A 7,500-nucleotide genomic window follows, 5' to 3' on the forward strand; every position below is an offset into this window, starting at 1 on the left:
CTATCTATCTATCTATCTCTTTCTCTCTCTCTATATGTATATATATATATATATATATATAATTTTTTTTTCTTTTAAATATATATATATATATATATATATATATATATATACATATATAGAGAGAGAGAGAGATGGAAATACTTTTTTAAACATGTTTTCACCTTTTTTTTACCTTCTTTTTTTCTTCTCTCCATGTTTTCCTTCTTTCCTCCTTTTTTCCTATGCTGCTGCTTCTTATTTTTCTTCTTTTTCAGACCCTATCATTGCACTATTGCTTATTCAATACCACCAGCAGATGGAGACACTATATTACAACATTAGTTGTGAGCAGCAGTTTGTACAAACAAATGCCTCATAGCTGATGTCCTATCCATTATTGCAATGGATGGCTGGCTGGCAACATTTGTTTTAATTATTCCAATACCACAGTACCAATGCATGGTCAATTAACAAGATTCAGCACCCACTACCTGAAAGACAGCTACCTATCATGTCATGTCCAACCTGCACAGGTGTGCTGGTTGCTGAGCTTATTCAATTAAAGAGGACATTCAGCAGCAGCAGTCCTGTGCCTGGTCGCTCCAACAGGGGCCAGACACAAGCGGCACCATCTATTGTCTTTTGCCTGCAGTAGGGGCCCACTGGACTAGCCAGCAAGCAGCTGCAGCAAATAAACAGGTAATCTTTCTTTCCAACACTGAACCCTGGTGGTGCACTTAATATATGCTACCAGATAGGGGACATTTCAGATATTAAACTGATATAAACAGACACCACATTTGATACCAGCCAAAAGGAAGAATGAGAAGTGATAACTGTGAAAGGGGAGGAACCAACGCTGTCCCCTTGACATGCACCATCACTACTTGTAGGAAGGGAGGCTGGCTGGCAGCCTCCCATACACACTCTGGCTGGGTGGCAGTCACCCACCAGTACACACAGCAGACCCTAAACCCATATCATTATTGCTAAGCAGGAAGATGGGAGTCCATTTCACTCTGATGGACCATTTTTAAATGCAATCCATAACCTGGCTTTGGCAGGAACCCTTCTTACTCCTCCTACTTGCATTTGATACTGGGTTTAGGATCTGCATAGGAAACACACACACACACACACACACACACACACACACACACACATACAAGCACACACTTACCTGTGTTGCCTGCTGACGCCTCCTTGGCTGTCCCCAAACGGTATAAAACCAACAGCCACGGGAAGCTGTAAGGATAGAGGACATACCTGCATCCTATTGGACTCACTTGTCTTGGTTAAATCCAGCTTATTTGAAAACCTATGGATCTGCTGCTTCTGCTCATGGCAGTGCTGCTTCTGACAAGGCTGTTCTTTGGTGGGCCTAGGTGACATCACAATCTCCATGGTTACATACACAACAAAGGTCAGATGTTGTTTACACCTGGCCATGCCAGTGGTATTGAGTAGCATATCACATTGCTAAGGGTCCTGGATGCAACAATCTTTCAATGGGGAATAGCCGCACTGAGTTTGTCAAGTGCACCCATGTTTGCAACTCCAACAATACACACATATGTATGTATGTATGTATGTATGTATGTATGTATGTATGTATCTATGTATCTATCTATCTATCTATCTATCTATCTATCTATCTCTTTCTCTCTTTCTATATGTATATATATATATATATATAATTTTTTTTTCTTTTAAATATATATATATATATATATATATATATATATATACATATATAGAGAGAGAGAGATGGAAATACTTTTTTAAACATGTTTTCACCTTTTTTTTTAACCTTTTTTTCTTCTCTCCATGTTTTCCTTCTTTCCTCCTTTTTTCCTATGCTGCTGCTTCTTATTTTTCTTCTTTTTCAGACCCTATCATTGCACTATTGCTTATTCAATACCACCAGCAGATGGAGACACTATATTACAACATTAGTTGTGAGCAGCAGTTTGTACAAACAAATGCCTCATAGCTGATGTCCTATCCATTATTGCAATGGATGGTTGGCTGGCAACATTTGTTTTTATTATTCCAATACCACAGTACCAACGCATGGTCAATCAACAGCAATGACACCCCCATGTCAATTAACAAGATTCAGCACCCACTACCTGAAAGACAGCTACCTATCATGTCATGTCCAACCTGCACAGGTGTGCTGGTTGCTGAGCTTATTCAATTAAAGAGGACATTCAGCAGCAGCAGTCCTGTGCCTGGTCGCTCCAACAGGGGCCAGACACAAGCGGCACCACCTATTGTCTTTTGCCTGCAGTAGGGGCCCACTGGACTAGCCAGCAAGCAGCTGCAGCAGTAAATAAACAGGTAATCTTTCTTTCCAACACTGAACCCTGGTGGTGCACTTAATATATGCTACCAGATAGGGGACATATCTGATATTAAACTGATATAAACAGACACCACATTTGATACCAGCCAAAAGGAAGAATGAGAAGTGATAACTGTGAAAGGGGAGGAACCAACGCTGTCCCCTTCACATGCACCATCACTACTTGTAGGAAGGTAGGCTGGCTGGCTGGCAGCCTCCCATACACACTCTGGCTGGGTGGCAGTCACCCACCAGTACACACAGCAGGCCCTAAACCCATATCATTATTGCTAAGCAGGAAGATGGGAGTCCATTTCACTCTGATGGACCATTTTTAAATGCAATCCATAACCTGGCTTTGGCAGGAACCCTTCTTACTCCTCCTACTTGCATTTGATACTGGGTTTAGGATCTGCATAGGAAACACACACACACACACACACACACACACAAGCACACACTTACCTGTGTTGCCTGCTGACGCCTCCTTGGCTGTCCCCAAACGGTATAAAACCAACAGCCACGGGAAGCTGTAAGGATAGAGGACATACCTGCATCCTATTGGACTCACTTGTCTTGGTTAAATCCAGCTTATTTGAAAACTTATGGTGCTGCTGCTTCTGATCATGGCAGTGCTGCTTCTGACAAGGCTGTTCTTTGGTGGGCGTAGGTGACATCACAATCTCCATGGTTACATACACAACAAAGGTCAGATGTTGTTTACACCTGGCCATGCCAGTGGTATTGAGTAGCATATCACAGTGCTAAGGTTCCTGGATGCAACAATCTTTCAATTGGGAATAGTCGCACTGAGTTTGTCAAGTGCACCCATGTTTGCAACTCCAACAATACACACATATGTATGTATGTATGTATGTATGTATGTATGTATGTATGTATGTATGTATGTGTATCTATCTATCTATCTATCTATCTATCTATCTATCTCTTTCTCTCTATATGTATATATATATATATATATAAAAAAAATTTCTTTTAAATATATATATATATATATATATATATATATATATACATATACATATACATATATAGAGAGAGAGAGAGATGGAAATACTTTTTTAAACATGTTTTCACCTTTTTTTTACCTTCTTTTTTTCTTCTCTCCATGTTTTCCTTCTTTCCTCCTTTTTTCCTATGCTGCTGCTTCTTATTTTACTCCTTTTTCAGACCCTATCATTGCACTATTGCTTATTCAATACCACCAGCAGATGGAGACACTATATTACAACATTAGTCGTGAGCAGCAGTTTGTACAAACAAATGCCTCATAGCTGATGTCCTATCCATTATTGCAATGGATGGCTGGCTGGCAACATTTGTTTTAATTATTCCAATACCACAGTACCAATGCATGGTCAATCAACAGCAATGACACCCCCATGTCAATTAACAAGATTCAGCACCCACTACCTGAAAGACAGCTACCTATCATGTCATGTCCAACCTGCACAGGTGTGCTGGTTGCTGAGCTTATTCAATTAAAGAGGACATTCAGCAGCAGCAGTCCTGTGCCTGGTCGCTCCAACAGGGGCCAGACACAAGCGGCACCACCTATTGTCTTTTGCCTGCAGTAGGGGCCCACTGGACTAGCCAGCAAGCAGCTGCAGCAAAAAAACAGGTAATCTTTCTTTCCAACACTGAACCCTGGTGGTGCATTTAATATATGCTACCAGATAGGGGACATATCAGATATTAAACTGATATAACCAAACACCACATTTGATACCAGCCAAAAGGAAGAATGAGAAGTGATAACTGTGAAAGGGGAGGAACCAACGCTGTCCCCTTCACATGCACCATCACTACTTGTAGGAAGGGAGGCTGGCTGGCAGCCTCCCATACACACTCTGGCTGGGTGGCAGTCACCCACCAGTACACACAGCAGACCCTAAACCCATATCATTATTGCTAAGCAGGAAGATGGGAGTCCATTTCACTCTGATGGACCATTTTTAAATGCAATCCATAACCTGGCTTTGGCAGGAACCCTTCTTACTCCTCCTACTTGCATTTGATACTGGGTTTAGGATCTGCATAGGAAACACACACACACACACACACACACACACAAGCACACACTTACCTGTGTTGCCTGCTGACGCCTCCTTGGCTGTCCCCAAACGGTATAAAACCAACAGCCACGGGAAGCTGTAAGGATAGAGGACATACCTGCATCCTATTGGACTCACTTGTCTTGGTTAAATCCAGCTTATTTGAAAACCTATGGATCTGCTGCTTCTGCTCATGGCAGTGCTGCTTCTGACAAGGCTGTTCTTTGGTGGGCCTAGGTGACATCACAATCTCCATGGTTACATACACAACAAAGGTCAGATGTTGTTTACACCTGGCCATGCCAGTGGTATTGAGTAGCATATCACAGTGCTAAGGGTCCTGGATGCAACAATCTTTCAATGGGGAATAGCCGCACTGAGTTTGTCAAGTGCACCCATGTTTGCAACTCCAACAATACACACATATGTATGTATGTATGTATGTATGTATGTATGTATGTATGTATGTATCTATCTATCTCTTTCTCTCTTTCTATATGTATATATATATATATATATAGAGAGAGAGAGAGAGAGAGAGAGAGAGAGAGAGAGAGAGAGAGAGAGAGAGAGAGATGGAAATACTTTTTTAAACATGTTTTCACCTTTTTTTTTAACCTTCTTTTTTTCTTCTCACCATGTTTTCCTTCTTTCCTCCTTTTTTCCTATGCTGCTGCTTCTTATTTTTCTTCTTTTTCAGACCCTATCATTGCACTATTGCTTATTCAATACCACCAGCAGATGGAGACACTATATTACAACATTAGTTGTGAGCAGCAGTTTGTACAAACAAATGCCTCATAGCTGATGTCCTATCCATTATTGCAATGGATGGTTGGCTGGCAACATTTGTTTTTATTATTCCAATACCACAGTACCAATGCATGGTCAATCAACAGCAATGACACCCCCATGTCAATTAACAAGATTCAGCACCCACTACCTGAAAGACAGCTACCTATCATGTCATGTCCAACCTGCACAGGTGTGCTGGTTGCTGAGCTTATTCAATTAAAGAGGACATTCAGCAGCAGCAGTCCTGTGCCTGGTCGCTCCAACAGGGGCCAGACACAAGCGGCACCACCTATTGTCTTTTGCCTGCAGTAGGGGCCCACTGGACTAGCCAGCAAGCAGCTGCAGCAGTAAATAAACAGGTAATCTTTCTTTCCAACACTGAACCCTGGTGGTGCACTTAATATATGCTACCAGATAGGGGACATATCAGATATTAAACTGATATAAACAGACACCACATTTGATACGAGCCAAAAGGAAGAATGAGAAGTGATAACTGTGAAAGGGGAGGAACCAACGCTGTCCCCTTCACATGCACCATCACTACTTGTAGGAAGGTAGGCTGGCTGGCAGCCTCCCATACACACTCTGGCTGGGTGGCAGTCACCCACCAGTACACACAGCAGGCCCTAAACCCATATCATTATTGCTAAGCAGGAAGATGGGAGTCCATTTCACTCTGATGGACCATTTTTAAATGCAATCCATAACCTGGCTTTGGCAGGAACCCTTCTTACTCCTCCTACTTGCATTTGATACTGGGTTTAGGATCTGCATAGGAAACACACACACACACACACAAGCACACACTTACCTGTGTTGTCTGCTGACGCCTCCTTGGCTGTCCCCAAACGGTATAAAACCAACAGCCACGGGAAGCTGTAAGGATAGAGGACATACCTGCATCCTATTGGACTCACTTGTCTTGGTTAAATCCAGCTTATTTGAAAACTTATGGTGCTGCTGCTTCTGATCATGGCAGTGCTGCTTCTGACAAGGCTGTTCTTTGGTGGGCCTAGGTGACATCACAATCTCCATGGTTACATACACAACAAAGGTCAGATGTTGTTTACACCTGGCCATGCCAGTGGTATTGAGTAGCATATCACAGTGCTAAGGGTCCTGGATGCAACAATCTTTCAATGGGGAATAGCCGCACTGAGTTTGTCAAGTGCACCCATGTTTGCAACTCCAACAATACACACATATATATGTATGTATGTTGTATGTATGTATGTATGTATGTGTATCTATCTATCTATCTATCTATCTCTTTCTCTCTATATGTATATATATATATATATATATAATTTTTTTTTCTTTTAAATATATATATATATATATATATATACATATATAGAGAGAGAGAGATGGAAATACTTTTTTAAACATGTTTTCACCTTTTTTTTACCTTCTTTTTTTCTTCTCTCCATGTTTTCCTTCTTTCCTCCTTTTTTCCTATGCTGCTGCTTCTTATTTTTCTTCTTTTTCAGACCCTATCATTGCACTATTGCTTATTCAATACCACCAGTAGATGGAGACACTATATTACAACATTAGTTGTGAGCAGCAGTTTGTACAAACAAATGCCTCATAGCTGATGTCCTATCCATTATTGCAATGGATGGCTGGCTGGCAACATTTGTTTTAATTATTCCAATACCACAGTACCAATGCATGGTCAATTAACAAGATTCAGCACCCACTACCTGAAAGACAGCTACCTATCATGTCATGTTCAACCTGCACAGGTGTGCTGGTTGCTGAGCTTATTCAATTAAAGAGGACATTCAGCAGCAGCAGTCCTGTGCCCGGTCGCTCCAACAGGGGCCAGACACAAGCAGCACCACCTATTGTCTTTTGCCTGCAGTAGGGGCCCACTGGACTAGCCAGCAAGCAGCTGCAGCAGCAGCAAATAAACATGTAATTTTACTTTCCAACACTGAAACCTGGTGGTGCACTTAATATATGCTACCAGATAGGGGACATATCAGATATTAAACTGATATAAACAGACACCACATTTGATACCAGCCAAAAGGAAGAATGAGAAGTGATAACTGTGAAAGGGAAGGAACCAACGCTGTCCCCTTCACATGCACCATCACTACTTGTAGGAAGGGAGGCTGGCTGGCAGCCTCCCATACACACTCTGGCTGGGTGGCAGTCACCCACCAGTACACACAGCAGGCCCTAAACCCATATCATTATTGCTAAGCAGGAAGATGGGAGTCCATTTCACTCTGATGGACCATTTTTAAATGCAATCCATAACCTGGCTTTGGCAGGAACCCTTCTTAC

At 41.8% G+C, this 7,500-nt stretch overlaps 1 pseudogene; it reads right to left on the reverse strand.

The window, feature by feature from the left end:
- Window positions 1-5,585: 5,585 nt before the first annotated feature.
- On the reverse strand, window positions 5,586-5,688 carry LOC130363383 (U2 spliceosomal RNA; annotated as a pseudogene).
- Between the last annotated feature and the right edge of the window lie 1,812 nt (window positions 5,689-7,500).

Source organism: Hyla sarda, chromosome 3 (genome assembly GCF_029499605.1).
Source record: "Hyla sarda isolate aHylSar1 chromosome 3, aHylSar1.hap1, whole genome shotgun sequence".
In the NCBI taxonomy this organism is placed as follows: Eukaryota; Metazoa; Chordata; class Amphibia; order Anura; family Hylidae; genus Hyla; species Hyla sarda.